At 49.9% G+C, this 17,740-nt stretch overlaps 1 long non-coding RNA gene across 1 annotated transcript; it reads right to left on the bottom strand.

Moving 5' to 3' along the window:
* Positions 1-1,598: 1,598 nt before the first annotated feature.
* On the bottom strand, positions 1,599-16,995 carry LOC102116282 (uncharacterized). Its single transcript, XR_010580774.2, has 5 exons — positions 16,965-16,995; positions 12,939-13,032; positions 12,331-12,429; positions 8,589-8,815; positions 1,599-2,368 (listed from the first exon to the last, which is right to left on the bottom strand). It is a non-coding gene; the product is annotated as an uncharacterized lncRNA (long non-coding RNA).
* Positions 16,996-17,740: the final 745 nt, after the last annotated feature.

Here is a 17,740-nt window from a genome sequence, read left to right as displayed (position 1 = left end):
AGTCAGTTCACCGAGAGAAAACCATGAATTAGATAATAGTCCATGTGATCTGAGATGTGGCAGAATCAGAAAGGTATGTAAATGACACAGATTTGGAAAACGCTGCTCTGAGGCAAGACAAGGATCACTTGCTGGGTCAGGGATGCGTTATTTTGTGACCGTGTCTTGCTCTCGGGCTATTGTGGCCTAGAGGATTTGGGAGCCCCGGAACAGATATGAGTTGATTAAGCATGCACATGGCACTTCCTTTGTGGCTGGGCACTCCCCTAAGTGCTCTTCTGATGTGGCCTCACTTCATCCTCACACACTATGCCATCAGTCCAACGTTCCCATTTTACAGATGAGAAAACTGAGGTGAGCCAGTGAATGGCAGAGCTGGGGTCTGAATGCGGCTGCCTGGCCAAGTGTCTGTGCTGTGAGCTCCCGCCACAGTTCCAGCGTCTCAGCCCTTACGCCCTGCAGGGCAGTTGTCGATGTGGCGGTTGTGTCCCTGGGTCACCTTTTCAACGTGTGCCCTGGAGGAAACGCAGGCCTGGCCCTGCCTGGTGCTGGTGCCTCAGAGCCTCTTAGAGCTGTTTTGTCATTTACTGGCTTAGGGGCCGTAGCCTCCGCCAGGGTCCCTGCTGTGTGGGCACCAAGGGAGACTCAACATCCTTGGGGGTGGAAATCCTCTTCTGAGACTAGGGTGCTGCTGCTGTGGCTGGTATCCCCAGGCCAGGGAAGCTGAAGCACGAAGTGTGACAGTTACTGTCCTTCCAGGGCAGAGTTAGGGGAGTACTGGTCACTGGAGTGTGAAACGGGCACCACCAGGCTCCCCTCCAGGACGGGGCATTTGGAGAAGGCGCCCACCCTCCTTTCAGGACAGCGGCTGGGGAGTGGGTCAGATATAAGCTCACCCCCGGTTCTGAAGATCTGAGGACCCCTAAAGAACATTTCACCCCGCTCCCTCTCATCACCAACCGCATCCTCCTGGGCACGGCCAGCCTGGGGAATTTTCTCCTTCTGCCTGGAACTGACATTACCCAGGACTCGGAGGACAGTGAGCAAGGTCCTAGAGAAAGGGCTGATGATGGAGAAATGTGAAGACAAGGTCCTAGAGACAAAGTTCTGAGGGTGAGGGCTCCCTAGTGGCTACAGAGAGAGCCCAGAGGTGCCCGGGTCCTGCTGGGCTGGGATGTCCTGTCCTTAGTCTCCCAAGAGGCTCTGGGGTCCAGCTGTCTCCTTGGCTCCAGGTTCTGGTCTGCCTGCGTTGTCAGCAGCTGGAGGCCCCTACTCTGCAGGGGACCCTGCCTAGGGGCCGAAGTCACAGACCCAAGGCCTCAGTGGCCAGAGACGTCCTAGGCATCTAGGCATGATGGAACCCATCTGGCACTCGGGTTCATGGGCTGCCAGTCCCTGTGCCGCCCTGGCTGCAGGTCTCCCGACCACATGTCCAGCCCCTCAAGAGGAGCATCTGCGTTCCATATTCATCGTTCTGGAAGCAGGAGGAAGTCAGGAAGTGAAATGGTGACTATAATAGAAAAGGGGTCTTGATCCAGACCCTAAGAGAGGGTTCTTGGATCTCGCACAGGAAGGAATTCAAGGCAAGTCACAGAGTGCAGTGAAAGAAGCAAGTTTATTAAAACTCCTCCATTCCCGGCCTGGCGCCGTGGCTCACACCTGTAATCACAGAACTTTGGGAGGCCGAGACGGGAGGATCACTTGAGTTCGGGAGTTCAAGACCAGCCTGGCCAACATGGCGAGACCCCGTTTCTACTAAAAATACAAAAATTAGCCAGGCTAGTGGCTCGTGCTTGTAATCCCAGCTACTCAGGAAGCTGAGGCAGGAGAATCACTTGAACCTGGGAGGCAGAGGTTGCAGTGAGCCGAGATTGCACCACTGCACTCCGGCCTGGGCGACAGAGTGAGACTCTGCTTCAGAAAAAAAAAAAAAAAAAAAAACCCTTGAGCATTCTCAGAAAGCGAGCAGAGGACCGCCCCGTCCTTAAGTTTCTCTTATATAGGGGTCTTATCTGTGTAAAGACTGCCCTAAGCTGTGCCTACATGCGGCTGGGCTGACAGCATGACAACAATGATTATGCTATTGATTTAAGAAAGCTATCCTTGACATCTTCATGAGCGAGTACATCAAAGCATAACTATAAGTTTTTGAAAGCATATATTGTTATGGGTATTGGGACATCTGGACTTTCTGCTGTTGTAGGAGCATGTCCTTGCAGGCATCTTCAGGCCGTGTTCTTCCTAGATGTAATTATCTTATGACCCTGAGTCACGACCGGCAAGGAATGTGCCTGTTTGTGTCGAGATGGAGCCGAATTTAAAATGGCATCACTGTGGCTCTCCCCGCTCCTGCTTCCATAACAGAGTCCTTCAAGGGAAGAAGAGCATCATCGAGTGAACGTTGTGTCTGTACTCCTGGGGCCTCATAGAAACCTAGATTCAAATTTCCCTGCTTCCAAGATCCCCACCCGGAGGTGGCACTTCTGCTCCCCACACCCTGTGTCCCTGAGGGCAAGCCCCAAGAAGGGAGCGTGGCCCGAACCCCCTTGTCCCAGCCCACCTCACGGTCACCTCCCCTGCCGCCCTTCCAGAAGGACACAGCAGCCTCCCACACCCCGTCATCTTCATCTGTCAGAGCGCTCCCCGCCCACCAGTTGGCCCTGGCCTGAGGCACTGGGGGCTGAGAAAGCGTGATGTGCTAAGAAGAAATCAGGGTGTGGAGAGCAGAAATACCTAATCGCTTGTGAAATCTCTGGCATGCTGGGGCAGCTTCCTCCGGGCCCTGGTGACACCGCAGTCTTTGTCAGCATTACCCGGACAGGAAGTGACAAGCCGAGGGCCCGGGGCAGCAGCCTGATGTGCTTCACATGCACCGGGTGGACAGCGGAGGCCCCGGGCCCGGGGAGGTGGCAGCGGCCACTCAAGTGAACCCGGGTCTGGAAGCTTCTTACAGCACAATGATGCCCAGGCCTGGCCGAGCAGCTCCCTGGACCCCTCGAGGAGGGTCAGGCACTGCTGTTACACTCCCACATCCCTGGTGATCCTTATGGTTAGCATTTACCACGGTCTTCCCGTATTTATCCAACTCTCACTTAATGCTTCCTTTTACTGTGTGTGGTCACTGCCCTAAGTGCTCTACTTACACCTTCAAAACGACCTACGAGACAGGAACTACTATTATACATTGTACATGGAAGGAAACTGAAGCACAGAGAGGGTCAGTCACTTGCCTGAAGTTACCGAGCTGGTAACAGGCAGAGCTGGACTCCGAGCCGGTGTTTCGGCCCCGGTGCAGTCACCTGTTTTCTCGTCTGTTCCCCTGTTAGACGGGGCTTTTGAAGTCAGGGTCTATGTCTGTTTTATTCTCCTTTACCTTCATAGGAATTGGCAGAGCCCTCAGGTTGTCGATAAAGATCTGCTGATTGAAATAATGAATGAGACTGGGCACGGTGGCTCACACCTGCAATCCTAGCACTTTGGGAGGCCAAGGAGAGCAGATCATTTGAGTGCAGGAGTTGGAGACCAGTGTGGGAAACATAGCAAGACCCAATCGCTATTTCAAAAAAAATTTTTTTAATTAGCTGGTCATGATGGCTGCATCTGTAGTCCCAGCTACTGGGGAGGCTAAGGCAGGAGGATTGCTTGAACCCAGGAGTTTGAGGCTGCAGTGAACCATGATCACACCACTGCACTCCAGCCTGGGCAACAGAGTAAGACCCTGTCTCTGAGATAGAAAGAAAGAGAGGGAGAGGGAGGGAGGGAGGGAGGGAGGGAAAGAAGGAAAGAAGGAAGGAAGGAAGGAAGGAAGGAAGGGAAAGGAAAGCAAGGAAAGCAAGGAAGCAAGAAAGCAAGGAAGCAAGAAAGAAAGAAAGAAAAGGAAAGAAAGAAAGAGAGGGGAGGGAAGGGAAAGAAGGAAAGGAAGGAAGGAAGGAAGAAAGAAAGAAAGAAGGAAATAAAGAAAGAAAGAAAGAAAGAAAAAGAAAAGGAAAGAAAGAAAGAAAGGGAGGGGAGGGAAGGGAAAGAAGGAAAGGAAGGAAGGAAGAAAGGAAGGAAGAAAGAAAGAAAGAAAGAGAGAGAGAGAGAGAGAAAGAAAGAGAGAAAGAGAGAAAGAAAGAGAGAAAGAGATAGGAAAGGAAGGGAAGGAAAAGAAAGGAAAGGAAAGGGAAAAGAAGGGAAGGGAAGGAAAAAGATGAATGAAGGCCAAGGTAACCTATAAATTGAAGAGTTATAGTGGACATTTAATGTACAAACCTACCTCCATTCTTGGAGTTTAGACATTTCACCAGGCACGTGCCAATTTTTCATCCTTGCTACCCAAAGCTACTGGGACATTGTAGTCTAAACATTTCCATCTTCTTCAGCTCAGAGGTCCTTTCTTTTCTTCCTTTTCATCTCTCTGTGCTTTTGCACTGGGTTCCAGGAAACTCCTTTGTCAAGAACTTCCAGGTCACTGTATTCCCCTCATTATTCAATCTGCTAATTAGTGGTTTCAGAATTTGTCCATCAAGTTGGCAATTTCCAAAACCGAAAAGGTTTCCTTTTCTCAGGAACCTGTTTCTTTTAAAAGATAGATGTCCTCTCAAATTTCCCGGGAAATAGAAAGTACAGCTGTTTTACCTTTTTCTTCTGTTTACAGCATTACTTCACCAGCCTCCTGTGTTGGTTCTTTTGTTTGTCGAGTTTGGTGTCTCTCTTTTGGTGCATTGGATTATTGCATTTTTAGTGTTTCTTGGTTGTCTCTTCATATTTGAAGATGGTGCGGGGAGGGATCTGGACAAAATTGTTGTTTCCTAGAATGTCCTTCCTCAGGCTAAGTGGGAATTCCTGTTGGCTTAGCCATGCAAGAAATCTTTGTGCTGGAGAGCCCTATCTACAGTAATTGTGACATGTGGGCAAGTGAAAGAGGCCTGTGGCCAAGAGGAGCTGGTGGATCTGATTTTCTGAGTAAAGGGTTCTGCTTCCCTATGGGACGCTTAAGTTACCTGGGGTGCTGCCCTTTTTCTCTGGCCTAGTACGCAGTTTCAGAACTCCATTTAGCTGTTCTTGCGCCTTGACCTCCAGGCAAACATGGAATTCAATGCCAAGTGGTGTTTGGTGGAGGAAGGGTGGGACACAGTCAATCTGCTCACCCTGACACTGTTAATTACTCAGATGTCCTTGGCCTGTGCCCACCCTGCAGCCTCTCACCTAGTGCTGTCCTCCTAGGAAGGTTCAGGGGTTTGGGCCTCCTTTCCCTCCTGCATGGGGTGTGGGTCCCTTGGTCTGTGGGTTTCATTGTCTGTCTGTCCCATGACCTTTATGTCTTATGCAGATTCTTTCCCTAGTTTTCCATTTCTCAGCTTTCCCATGCTGCTCTGGGACTGCCAGACTATTTCCTTCTTTGATCCACTTGGATTTGGCTGGGGGAGATAAATGAGTGCCCCATCAGCCATCCTGAACCCCGAGCCCCTCCATGTCCCTGGAAAACAGAGAGCAAGTGGTCAGGAGACCTGTGTGACCCAGAGCTTCGGGTTCCTGCATCTCTTGGGCGATGTCACCCAGTAGGTTCCTTAAGGGCAGGATTCTTAGTTGGCAAAGAAGTGGCTAAGTGAGCTCAGTCTGTAGCTGGGTTGAGACCAACGAAGAGAAGGGTCTGAAACCTACCTGCCGCCAGGGCAAAGGCACGTGTGTCGGGGAGAGTGGGAAGGGGGCTGGGGGAATGTAGGCCCCAGGCTTCTGCCTCTCCAGTTGTCTGTACAGAGAACAAATCGTAGCGCGCTGTGGCAGGGGTGGCACATCTCTTTGCTCTCACATGCCACTCTGTTCCTTGTTCCATTGCCTGATGATGCAGAGGATAGAAAGGGACTTGGCCCTGGCGCGCTGCCAGTCTGCATGGTGACACACATCCCCTCGCTTATTCAGCAAGCACTGAGTAGGCACCTCCAGTGTGCAGGCAGGGCTCAGGCACCGAAAGCTTTAGGGATACACATTCCCATCCATAAGAAGCTTATATTTTGACGGAGAGGCAGACGTGGAAATAAGCACAAAGCCCTTCCTGGAAACTCCTTCTGAGGAGACAGAAGGTGTGGAACAGTCGTGGCTGTGGAGAGTGGTCAAGGCCAGGGCGTATTAAACTTCAGTGGGCACACGGATCACTTGGGGCTCTTAGTAAATGCAGATTCTGGTTCTGGAGGTCTGGCTTGGGATCTGAGATTCTACATTTCTAAAGAACTCCCAAGTGACACTGATGCAGCAGCAAGGGAAGAGGGAAGCCCCAGCTTCCTGCCACGCCCTGATGTCCTGTGGGTGCTGAGGGCACCTGTGGGAACCCACCAGGAACAGTTGCCCCCGAGGCCTCTGAAAGAGGCCCTGTCCCAACCCCAGGCCCAGGGGCAGGATGGAGGCTGGTTTCCAGGTCAGCCTGGCCTGCAGTTCCCCCTCTGCCCTTCATGCTGCTCCAGAGGGAAAGTGCTTGGAGCTGGCTTTGCCTGGACAGGACACAACCCAGCAGCTCTGGACTTGGTCAGGGAAGACTTCTCTCCAGAATTTTGGGGGTGGGCTCTGTTCTTGGGGGAAGCCTGGTCAGATGAGGTTCTGTAGCCGTCCACACGGCCCTGGGGCTTCAGAGCTTGCAGTAAGGTCCTCGTGAGCACTGAGACCTCTGCATGAAGCTAACACAGCGTGGGTGTCCAGGGACCCTTGGGTGTCTTGGGGGCCAGATGACTCAGCAGCGGTCACTGCTGCCATCGGGCTTGGCTCCCTCGGGTCACTCGGGGTCAAGGTAAAGGCTCCAGACAACTGGAGAGTCATGCCCCACTGCCTGTGACAGTGGCTCAGGGCCAGGTGAGACGTGGCCATCCTCGGGACCAGGCTGGGAACTCTCTCCCTAACCAGGGAGCTCTGGGGCTCCTTTCAAGGTGGCGGAGGATGTTGAGCCATGGTTAATAGGCTTACAGGTTAATCCAGCATGTGACCAGGACAGGCGCATGCTTCGGCGGGTAGAGGTCAGGATGCTGCCCCCTTACCAAAAAGAGGTGCTCTGAAGTTCTGGAACTCTGTGCATGCCACTGAGATCACTACAAGAGCCAGCAAGACTTTGCTAGGACCACGGAGCACTCTAGGCAGTCCCTGCCCATTTACCTCTGGGCTGGAGTGCAGTGGCACGATCAGGGCTCACTGCAACCTCCGCTTCCCAGGTGCAAGCGATTCGCCTGTCACAGTCTCCCGAGTAGCTGGGACAGGCAAGTGCTGCCACGCCCAGCTAATTTTTGTATTTTTAGTAGAGATGGGGTTTCACCATGTTGGCCAGGCTGGTCTTGAACTCCTGGTCTTAAGTGATCTGCCCGCCTCGGCCTCCCAAAGTGCTGGGATTACAGGCGTGAGCCACTGCGTCTGTTCCCCATCTCTTTAAAATGTGTTGAATTCACATTCTCCTCACCATCTCCACAGTCTGTGCCCAGTTCAGGCCAGAAAAGCCTCTTCCCTGGTTCTCCTCTCTGTAGCACTGTCTCATCTGAGCCCACCTTACATTTTCATCCATCCAAGACATTCTCCTAGTAATCAGACACTCTTCCCCCATCTCTCCTGGTCTGGCCTCAGGGCCTTTGCACATGCTGTTCTTGCTCTCGGAACACCCATCCTCACCTCCCCACACCCTCCCAAACCTGTGCTTTCTCTCAGCTCTTTCTTCTCTGTACTTCCTAGTTACGTTTTTGGCCTTTGTCCTGTGGTGTGTTGAGTTGGCTGATACTGCCCTGATGCAGTGGTTTTTACATCTGTCTCCCCAATGGACGCACCTCCTTGCTGATTCACCTTGGGTCTCCAGGGCCCAGCATGGGGCCTGGAACCTTGTACACCTTTAATACATGTTTGTGGAGCTGACATGATGATGAATTCTTTCACAACCTTCAGATGTGTATCTGTTAGGTGGAAGGAAATTGCTGGGAAAAAATTTTCAGAACTAAGTGCATTTGCTGTTGTGCTTGGAGAAGCCGTTTAACTTCTCTGAGCCTCACTGCCCCACCGGTCAACCACCTGTGCAATTGTTCTAAGCATGACGGGGGGTGATGCCAGTGATCAGCAGGGGGCAGGCTTGTCATAGCAGGACTGCCCCTAACCAGCTGTCGCACCTCACAAAAGAGGGTTGGGAACCCCGCCTTAAGTTGGGTCCCCTCCAAAGCCAACATAAAATAAAGATTTGAATGTAAGTCATCTATTTGGGAGGCGAACCCAGGAGGCACTGGTAGGGGAAGTGAGACAGGGAATGGAAGAAAGTCAGCAAAGGGTGTGGCATCAAGCAAGTTACTGTTGTGAGCAACTTGGGCCAGGGAGCTGGGGTATTGATCCACCAGGTCCCAACAGTCACTGAGTGGAGGCTACCCTACGGGTGCTAAGTCCTCAACACTAATTCTGTCTTGCTCCCAGTAGACCCTTTGAGTTCCCAAAGCCAGGGAAGTGCTGGAGTACTTGCAGTATGTGGTGTCAGAAGGCACCAGAAAAGAAGGCTTGGGGACCTCTTCCTGGTAAAATGAAAGGAAATAAGCAGAAGCCAAATAGCAAAGAATGAACCCCCATCACTGGAGCTCAGGGCAAGTCCAGCCTCAGCTCACCTGCTTTGAGCAGGACCTGCAGGACAGCTCTGCGGGTGGCTGTGTAAGTCTACTAGTTTCCAGACACTCTGATTCTTGCAGCCGGTCAAAGTCCAAACAGGCATATGGTGATGGAGACATATGTGAGAATGAGAACAAACCCCTGCCCAAGATCACATGACAGTCTGGACCCATTTGAGGAAATGAAGCCCACAGGTGAGACTGGTTAAAACCTGATCTCCTGGAAACTGAAAAAAAAAAAAAAATTAATACGCAGAACCTAGCAGTACATTAAAGAAATAATACAATCTGTCCAGCTCTGTGTGTGGCTGTGTAACTCTACTTAAACCTATGAATATGATGAATTATATTAATGGATTTCCTAATACTGAACCATCCTTTCATTCTAGAAGTGAGTAGAGATTTTGCCAGAAAAGAAAGGAAACTACAGCCCAATCTCACATGTAAAGATTAATGAAAACCTCCACATAAAAGACTGACAAATAGGCTGGGCATGGTGGTTCATGCCTATAATCCCAGCACTTTGGGAGGCTGAGGCGGGTGGATCACCCGGCCTCGGCCACCCCGCCTCGGCTTCCCTTTCATCCAATGAAAGGGTGGTTCAGCATTAGGAAATCCATTAATATAATTCATCATATTCATAAATTTAAGAAGAAAAGTCATAGTGTCAACTCTACAGGTGTTGGAGAGGAAAGTGACAAATCCAACAAGCATTCTGGATTTAAAAATCCAACCGTGAAACAATTCCTTTATCACCATGGAGTAGAGAGGGCTGTTCTAATGATGACTAAAACCCAAAAATCAAAAAAGAAAATGATAAATTCAATTACAAAAAAAATTCTGCAAGCAGAAAAGTATCAATAATAACATGAGTTGTTAAAAGACAAAGCGGGCTGGGCACGGTGGTTCACGCCTGTAATCCCAGCACTTTGGGAGGCCAAGGTGGGACGATTGCTTAAGCTCAGGAGTTTGAGACCAACCTAAACAACACGGCGAAACTCCATCTCTTCTAAAAATACAAAAATTAGCTGGGTGTGGTAGTGTGTACCTGTAGTCCCAGCTACTTGAGGGGCTGAGGATTGCTTCCCAAGTAGCTGGGACTACAGATATGCACCACCTACTCCCTCTCCCACAGTAGTGGGAGGATCGCTTGAGCCTGGGAAGTTGAGTCTGCAGTGAGTCCTGAATGCACCACTGCATTCCAGCCTGGGTGACAGAGTGAGACTCTGTCAAAAAAAAAAAAAAAAAAAAAAAAAATTCCAGTCTCCCTAGTTTATAAAGTGTTTGTAGATATTGGTAAGGAAATAACCTACAATTGAAATAGGTAAGGGATATGAAGAAATAACAGAAAAATAGAAATACAAATGCATCTCAAATATATTAAAAAGTGCTCAGCCTCACTCATAAGAATAGAAATGCAAAGTAAAGCTACACTGAGAAAGCACTTTTTATCCATGATATTGGGAAAACCCCACAACTGTGACACTGGCTTTCTGAGTTAAGGAGCTGGGGACAGGATACACGACTATGTCCTTGGGGAGGGCAGTGGGTTGCCTCTCAAAACCACGGCTCGCTCACCCTTCAAGGAAGCAATCCCACTTCTGGAATTTTATTCTACAGACATACTAACAAACATTTGAAATATTATGTATGTAAAGTTATTCATCCGAGCATTTTAAATAATGTTTTAACTTTTATTTTAGGTTCTGGGGGTACGTGTGAAGATTTGTTACATCGGGGAACTCATGTCATGGGGTTTGTTGGTACAGGTGATTTCATCACCCAGGTACTAAGCCCAGTGCCCAATAGTTATCTTTCCTGCTCCTCTCCCTCTGCTCACTCTCCACTCTCAAGTGGGCCCCAGTGTTGTCTGTTGTTCCCTTCTTTGTGTTCATGAGTTCTCATCATTTAGCTCCCACTTATACATGAGAACATGTGGTATTTGGTTTTCTGTTCCTGCATTAGTTTGCTGAGGACAATGGCCTCTAGCTCAACGCATGTTCCCACAAGAGACATGATCTTGTTCTTTTTAATGGCTGCATAGTATTCCACGTGTATATGTAGCACAATTTCTTTATCCAATCTACCACGGATGGGCATTTAGATGATTCCATGTCTTTGTTATTGTGACTAGTGCTGCAATGAACACACATGTGCATGTGTCTTTATGGTAGAATGATTTACATTCCTCTAGGTATATGCCCAGTAATGGAATTGCTGGGTTGAATGGTAGTTCTGTTTTTAGCTCTTTGAGGAATCACCACACTGCTTTGCACAATGGGTTGAACTAATTTACACTCCCACCAGCGATTTATAAGCATTCCTTTTTCTTCACAACCTTGCCAGCATCTGTCGTTTTCTGATGTTTTAATCAATAGCCATTCTGACTGGTGTGAGATGGTTTCTCACTGTGGTTTTGATTTGCATTTCTCTAGTGATCAGTGATATGGAGCTTTTTTTCATAGTTTTAAAAATATTTTTTGAGGCCGGGCGCGGTGGCTCAAGCCTGTAATCCCAGCACTTTGGGAGGCCGAGACGGGCGGATCACGAGGTCAGGAGATCAAGACCATCCTGGCTAACACGGTGAAACCCCGTCTCTACTAAAAAATACAAAAAACTAGCCGGGCGAGGTGGCAGGCGCCTGTAGTCCCAGCTACTCGGGAGGCTGAGGCAGGAGAATGGTGTAAACTCGGGCGGTGGAGCTTGCAGTGAGCTGAGATCCGGCCACTGCACTCCAGCTTGGGCGACAGAGCGAGACTCCGTCTCAAAAAAAAAAAAAAAATATTTTTTGAAATATCAAAATTTTAGGGCCAGGCAAGGTGGCTCACGCCTGTAATCCCAGCACTTTGGAAGACTGAGGCAGGTAGATTACCTGAGGTCAGGAGTTCGAGACCAGACTGACCAACATGATGAAATCCCATCTCTACAAAAAATACAAAAATTAACCAGGCTTGGTGGCAGGTGCGTGTAATCCCAGCACTCTGGGAGGCTAAGGCAGAAGAATCACTTGAACCCAGAGGTTGCAGTGAGCCGAGATCATGCCATTGCACTCCAGCCTAGGGGACAAAGTGAGACTCTGTCTCAAAAAACAAACAAACAAACAAACAAAAAATCAAAATTTTAGACACAATCCAAGTGACCATGAACGGGAGGGCGGTTAAATGTGTGATGGTAAATCCATACAGGGCGTTACCATGCTACAGTGAAATGGGAAGGAGGATGGTCACAAAGCACGAGGAAAGGCGTCCGAGGTACACTGTTGTGGGAAATCAACGCAAAGGGGAAGAGTACCTTTGTGTAAAAGGAGTAAAATCAGAATGTGCGTCTCCCCTCGCTTATATTTTCAGAAAGAAAATCTGGAAGGATGCACAAGAAACTAAAAATGGTTCCCTGAGGGTGGGTGGAGGTGGGATGGGAGAGAGCCTCTTCACTCTACACATGTTCGTAAGTTTTCTATTTTTGAACGATGTGAATTTACTACCTATTGAACAATTTTAAAACTTTAAGAATGTGTTTGAAGGTACATTATGATTTTTCTGGAAGAATATAACTTGTTGGTGGCAGTTGCCCCAGGCAGTTGGGGATTAGAGGAGAAAAGGACTTTTACTTGCCATTTTACATACTTTGAGATCATTTTGGTTGTTATCATATACATCAAGACTTCTCAGGTGTAAATGACTAATTATAATGATTTATGTTGACATATTTCTAAATACATAGGTGTTTTAAATAGGTGTTTTACCTGGGGTCCTTTGAGCAGTGGGACTGTTGGAGTCAGGGTGGAAAAAGGGGGCCTTCCTTTCATTCCTCACATGATTCTGTGATTTTTGCAACATGTACACTTTAAGAAAAGACAAGAAAATTGAGTTAAGGAGGTTCCTATCATCCTCCCTCCCTGCAAAAAGGCACGTGGGTGAATTTAGGAAGATTCGCAAAAATGAGTTCTTATAAGGCATAGTAAGATCTAAGAGCTCTAAGCTGCTGCTGGGCAGTGAATTGAAGAGGAATTCAAAAGCGAAGAAAAATGATTTAAGTTTGTAGTGTTATTGGTGGAGGAGGGAGTAGTCCCCAAATTTATGTCCCTCAAAGAGGAATTAAATAACTGAAGAGGTGAGATCTGCTTTTGGCCTTATGTGGCTCATCAATATCTCCTGTTCAGTGAGGTGTGGCCTGTTCTCTGGAGCAGGAGGATAATTTGATATTTTATGGTTAATGTTTCTTTGACTTTCTGATGGATCATTGGGCATCTTTACAAGGGTACAGTGGAAAAAGCAATCAAACTGGAGTCAGGATCTGAGACCCTGGAGAGCCCTGTCCCTACAGCAGTATGAAACTAAGAAAGAGCCTCACCTTCTGCCGACTCCAGATTCTTCCAGGATTTCAGGGAGGAGTCAAACAAGAAATCCCTGTGATTCCAGTTGGATCTGAAATACTGCAGCTTCAACTGGAAAAGAAAAAAAGGAAGAACGATGGGTCTGCTGTGATGGTTGTGGTGATGGTGTGATGGTGATGGTGATGGTGGTGATGGTGATGGCAGTGGTGATGGTGGTCATGGTGATGGTTGTGACAGTGGTAGTAATGATGGTGGTGGTAATGATGATGATGATGGTGATGATAGTGAAGGTGATGGTGGTGATGATAGTGATGATGAGGGTGATGATGATGATGGTGGTAATGGTGATGATGGTGGTGTTGATGGTGGTGATGATGGTAGTGGTGAGGGTGATGGTGGTGATGATGGTGGTGATGGTGGTGGTGATGATGATGGTGGTGGTGATGGTGGTGGTGGTGGTGATGGTGGTGGTGATGGTGATGGTGGTGATGGTGGTGTTGGTGGTGATGGTGATGATGGTAATGATGGTGGTGCAGATAGTGATGATGGTGGTGGTGATGGTGATGGTGGTGGTGATGGTGATGGTGGGGATGATGGTGGTGATGGTGATGATGGTGGTGGTGATAGTGATAATGGTAGTGGTAATGGTGACAATGATGATGATGGTGGTGATGGTGGTGATGATGATGATAGTGATGGTGGTGATGGTGGTGATGGTGATGATGGTGTTGTTGATAGTGGTGATGATGGTAGTGGTGAGGGTGATGGTGGTGATGATGGTGGTGATGGTGGTGGTGATGATGATGGTGGTGGTGATGGTGGTGGTGGTGGTGATGGTGGTGGTGATGGTGATGGTGGTGATGGTGGTGTTGGTGGTGATGGTGATGATGGTAATGATGGTGGTGCAGATAGTGATGATGGTGGTGGTGATGGTGATGGTGGTGGTGATGGTGATGGTGGGGATGATGGTGGTAATGGTGATGGTGGTGGTGATAGTGATAATGGTAGTGGTAATGGTGACAATGATGATGATGGTGGTGATGGTGGTGATGGTGATGATAGTGATGGTGGTGATGGTGGTGATGGTGATGATGGTGGTGTTGATGGTGGTGATGATGGTAGTGGTGATGGTGATGGTGGTGATGATGGTGATGATGATGGTGGTGATGGTGGTGGTGATGATGGTGGTGGTGATGGTGGTGATGATAGTGGTGGTGGTGGTGATGGTGGTGGTGGTGGTGGTGATGGTGGTGATGATGGTGGTGGTGATAATGATGATGGTGGTGGTAATGGTGACAATGATGATGATGGTGGTGGTGATGATGATAGTGATGGTGGTGATGGTGATGATGATGGTGGTGGTGATAGTGATGATGGTGTGATGGTGATGGTGGTGATGATGGTGATGGTGGTGGTGATGGTGATGGTAATGATGATAGTGATGGTGGTGATGGTGATGGTGGTGGTGATGGTAGTAGTGATTGTGGTGATGGTGATGGTGGTGGTGGTGATGATGGTGGTGATGGTGGTGATAGTGATGGTGATGGTGGTGGTGATAGTGGTGATGGTGATGGTAATGATGATAGTGGCAGTGGTGATGGTGGTGGTGGTGATGGCGGTGATGGTGGTGATGGTGGTGGTGATGGTGATGGTGGTGATGGTGGTGGTGATGGTGGTGGTGGTGATGGTGGTGATAGTGATGGTAATGATGATAGTGACGGTGGTGGTGATGGTGGTGGTGGTGGTGGTGATGGTGGTGATGGTGGTGGTGGTGGTGGTGATGGTGGTGGTGATTGTGGTGATGGTGATGGTGATGGTGGTGGCGATAGTGGTGATGGTGATGGTAATGATAGTGGTGGTGGTGTTGGTGGTGGTGGTGGTGATGGTGGTGATGGTGGTGATGGTGGTGGTGATGGTGGTGATGGTGGTGGTGATGGTGGTGATAGTGGTGGTGATGGTGATGGTGATGATGGTGGTGATGGTGATGGTGGTGACGGTGGTGGTGATAATGATGGTGATGGTGGTGACGGTGGTGACGGTGATGGTAATGATGATGGTGACGGTGGTGACGGTGATAGTGGTGGTGATGGTGGTAGTGATTGTGGTGACGGTGATGGTGGTGGTGATAGTGGTAGTGATTATGGTGACGGTGATGGCAGTAGTGATTGTGGTGACGTGATGGTGGTGATGGTGGTAGTGATTGTGGTGACGGTGATGGTGGTGGTGATTGTGGTGACAGTGATGGTGGTGATGGTGGTGGTGATTGTGGTGACGGTGATGGTGGTGATGGTGGTGGTGATTGTGGTGACGGTGATGGTGGTGATGGTGGTGGTGATGGTGGTGATGGTGGTGGTGGTGGTGGTGATTGTGGTGATGGTGATGGTGGTGATGGTGGTGGTGATTGTGGTGATGGTGATGGTAGTGATGGTGGTAGTGATTGTTGTGATGGTGATTGTGGTGGCTAGTATTTATTGTCAGGCCCATTAATTATCTCATTTAATCTTACTACCTTAAGTGGAAGGCCCTATCTTACAGATGGAGATACTGAAGTTCACAGCAGGGAAGGCAACCACCTAAGGTCATTTGGTGACCATGCTGGCCTTTGGTTTAATTGATGGGAAACCTGGGCTAGGAAGGTCAACTCCACAGCAACTCTAGTTCTATGAATAACAGGGGTTTATGTTACACAAATTAATTTAATGAGGCACCCCAGAGGGCTTGACGACTATAATCGGGGGCTGCCTGCCTTCCTCCCCAAGCCCTTCTCTCCCCACCCCTGCCTGAGGACCCTTGAGGGATGGGCACCTGGGCAAGATGTGCCTAGTTTGGGAAAGGCTACAGTCCCAGGTGTGACCGCCAGGTGGCAGAGCAGCTGCACCAAGCCCTGCCCCCAGCAGCCCCAGAAAAACAGAAAATACAAATGAAAAATTCCTTGGCCTGGAAGCGGAAAGTCAGTTGGAGATTCCGGGAGCCTTCTGGCAGGTCCAGGAGGTTTGACCTTCTGCTGTAAGCAAAGCCTAGGGGTGTCCATGACAGGCAAAGGGCAGGGAAGAAGAAAAAACGTGAAAGCATATGGACGGAGGAAGGAGAAAGAATCGAAGGGCTTCCTGGACACCTTGGATTCCGGCAGCCACCTCCAGCCCAGAGATTTTCAAAGCAAGGCCCGGACCCGGTGTGGTGCAATCAGTTGGGGACTTACTTTAAAACGTGCACTCCTGGGCCCAGCCCACCCTGCAGCAGACGCTCAAGAAACCGCGTTCTAGCCAGCACCCCAGTGGCTTCTGGCACATGCTGAGGTTTGCAAACACCAACACAGCAACACACTTCACTCCGCAGGCGAGAAGCCAGGAGCCAGAGAGAGGAGGCCACCACGGAAGGCCACGTCTCAGGGCCAGGCCTACCCCCAACAGCACGGTGCTTGCTCAAAACAGGAATAGGGTGCAATTCTTTGCACGTTAGATTAGGCCTTTGGGTTGTTTTGGACGGGGCTCTGTCCAAGGAGTCCCTCTCCTGCGGCCTCCTGGGCTTTAATTTGGGTTGGTTCTCCACCTCCCCCAGTCCCTCTCTGCGATTTTAAAATTCGTAACGATTTCCTGCCTGGAGAGGCCGAAGACGGAAGGAGCCCCAGCTTTGAAGCCCAGGCCTAGAATCCGGCTCCCCAGCTTCCTGGCCAGCCTCCATCCTGGCCGAGTTCCCCAAGCCCTCCAGGGAGGTTCTCAGAGGTTCAGGGTCCAGACACCCTCCCACACCTCACCCACACTTCCAGCACTTCTCGGACTTCTTTCCGGAACTGACTCAGCCGCTTCCCTCTCGCGCTCTGGGAAGTGACTTCGGGCTGGCCCTCATTCTGACCCAAATCCTGAATTCTAGCTTTTGGCCAGGATTTGGTCCGTGACAGGCTGGAGACCACACAGCAGTTGCCCAGGGGCAGCGGAGAAAGCTCAGGCTGTGGCGTCTGGCTCCGATCTGGACTGTGGCAAGTGACCTTGGGCGAGCTGCCTTGTCCTCTCTGAGCCTCGGTTTCCTTGTTTAAGGGAATTTACCTTGTTTCTCTGCTGGGCTGCCACAAGGAGTGAAGGAAGGGGTGCAGGCAGTGAGGTCAGCCCAGAGCTCAGCACACTAAGAGGCACCACCCAGATGGCCATGGGGGAGGGCTGGCTTCACTCTACCTCGCGCAGAGCCTGGAAACGGGGCTGGCCTCAGAGGCTGGGTCACAGCGTCGTGATTCTGCTCACTTCCCCAACTGCCCGCCTGCTCAGCTGCGGGCCCACGAGGGGCTTCAAAGAGAAGCCAGGAAATGGTAGCCATGGTTTCCACTGGGGGAGCTTACTGTCTAATAAAGGCAACCTAAAACCTCGGAATAGAAGCTTCCCGAAATAGTGAGTCTGCAAGCTGGTCTCCCCGGCACTGCCTGGTAGGAGGTTCACATCAGGAAAGAAAAGAGCACAGACTTGGGCCCTCCTGCCAGCTCATGCCCACCCCACGTCCTCTCCCACGCCCACCTGCACCATCTCCCCAGCTAGGGAAGGCCCTTCCCAGGCCGCACATCTGGCTTCAGAGCCTTGAACAATTGTCAGGAGGGATGAAGTTTAGGCTGACCGTTTTCTGATTTAAAGGGCCTCACGTAGAAGGTTCTAAAGATTTAAGAATGAGATCAACTGGCCAGTGGGGAGTGGCTGAGGCCTCAGGTCCTGAGACATGAACTACCTTCCTCACTCAGAAGCCCACGCTGAGATTAAACTTTAACCAACTCAGTGAGGCAACAGCCCAGTTGATATTTCTTCCAAACTGTAATTCAGTAACATCAAAGCACCCTGTC

This window comes from Macaca fascicularis, chromosome 14, assembly GCF_037993035.2.
Source record: "Macaca fascicularis isolate 582-1 chromosome 14, T2T-MFA8v1.1".
NCBI classification, from domain to species: domain Eukaryota; kingdom Metazoa; phylum Chordata; class Mammalia; order Primates; family Cercopithecidae; genus Macaca; species Macaca fascicularis.
The sequence above is the reverse complement of the archived record's forward strand: the minus strand, read 5'-3'. Positions and strand labels throughout refer to the sequence as shown.